This window comes from Cavia porcellus, unplaced genomic scaffold, assembly GCF_034190915.1.
Source record: "Cavia porcellus strain 051 isolate PalLab524CR breed Dunkin Hartley unplaced genomic scaffold, mCavPor4.1 scaffold_18, whole genome shotgun sequence".
NCBI classification, from domain to species: Eukaryota; Metazoa; Chordata; class Mammalia; order Rodentia; family Caviidae; genus Cavia; species Cavia porcellus.
In genome coordinates, this window is record NW_026947501.1 from 16,806,941 (window position 1) to 16,808,766 (window position 1,826).

General features: G+C 42.1%; 1 pseudogene; it reads left to right on the plus strand.

The window, feature by feature from the left end:
* The first annotated feature begins 403 nt into the window (after nt 1–403).
* LOC111756087 (small nucleolar RNA SNORA2/SNORA34 family) lies at nt 404–510 on the plus strand (annotated as a pseudogene).
* The last annotated feature ends 1,316 nt before the right edge of the window (nt 511–1,826 follow it).

Sequence of the window (1,826 nt, forward strand, 5' to 3'; positions counted from 1 at the left end):
TTATGCTGCTGAGCTAAACCCCCAGCCCCAAATGTATGTATATTATAAAAATACTTTGGAGGTACATGATCAAGTGTCTTTTTCTCTGAGGTTCATGAACATTAAGGCTGAATCCGCTGAGCCAGGTGATAGTTACCAGTGATCCACTCTAGAGGGAGCTTGTGATACTTACAGAAGGATTTACAGTAGGACTTGCTGATGACTTGGATACAGGAGGAAGCTGAAACCAAGAAGGACATCTTCCAGGTATCTGGCTTGAGCCAAGAGGAAGATAACACTGCTGCTCAATGAGGAAGCAATAAAATTGAAGGTTGGGTTTGGGCATGTTGCACGTGAGGTATGTTTGTCCTTTAAAGGTAATGCTCTGGGGTATTGAGACTAAAAGATGCAACTGAGAATTTTCCTGGCCCTGAATCAAGGCTGGCAGCTTCCTGAGATGTCTTTCTATGGTCTGTTGGCCATTTCAGAACTTGGGCAGTGAAATAGTCAATTCATTAGAAAGAAGCCCCTCCCCCCGTGAGCGGCTGTGAGTGTGGTAGGCTGTGGTGGCCCAGGACAGGAGCCACTGGCGTTTAGTGGGACCCACGCCATGCTGGGACCTGGAGCGCTGGGAAACCAAGCAACCCCTCTCCACCACCTGTTTTGTTTTGTTGAACTTCAATATATATGAAAGTATGGACAGCTATTTTGAAGAGAATGAGAGACTCTATGACAGCCATTGGTGACTTCCCTGTTGTCTGGTTCTGAAGACCTAAAACACCTTCCTCATTCTGTTTGGATCAGTTTTATACTATGTTGTTTTGTATGAATTCTCTGTATGCGAAGACATGGACAACTATTTGGAAGAAAACAAGAGACAATATGATAGTGAAGATCTCATGTCATCTAGCTTTAAAATTTGTATCTCTTACATTGCTTTCTTATGTTCTATTTTATTCTGTTTTGTTGTGTTCAATTTTACTCCCTTAAATAAAAATAAAAATAAATTTTAAAAAATTGAGAATTTTCAACATAGATGGGTTAGAAGAGGATGGCATCACCTGTGAAAGACACTCACAGGACGGGAGCCCTGAGGAACATTTGTTCATTTATTTATTGGTACCAGGGATCAAACTCATGATCTCATGCTTGCCAGGCAGGTGCTTACACCACTGAGCTAACTCCCCAGCCCCCTGAGGAACATTTAAAGGGTAAAGAGTAAAAGCTGTTGGCAAAGAAGGCAAAAAACCAGGAAATACTCAGAAGAGAAAATATGAGAGGAGGAAAGCTCCTTCTGAAGCTCGACAGTAAAGGAGCAAAACCAGTTAAAAGCCACAAGAAAGAAAGAAAAGCAAAAGAACAAGCCAAGTGTATGATGGAGAGTTTGATAATATTTGGTACAATGTAAAACATAGCATCAAACTTGGAGTCTCCAGCAGCTACACCAGAATGTAGATTGCAAATGAGTGACTCTGGAGTCCCCGGGTGGGTGTTCTGAGGTGGAAGGGAAGGCGTGGCTGCAGGTGAGACAGTGTTAAGAGGTCTAGGAAACGACAAGTTGCCACGAGGAGGAATACCTCGGAGAATGCTGCAGGAAGTAGCAGGTATGCGTGACATCGGTGGCTCCGTCCATGGGATAGAGATTTATACCGTAGGTCATAGTATCGGCTTTATACATTATAGGCTATATTATTTTATTATATATTTCATATAACACATGTATTTTTTTTTTCATTTTTCAGTCCTTTTAATTTTTTTATTTTGAGACACAAGACAGTCTGGCTAAGTCCCCTGGCTGATTTCAAACTTACAATCAGTCCCGCCGCCTAATTTCTCAAGAAGCTGGC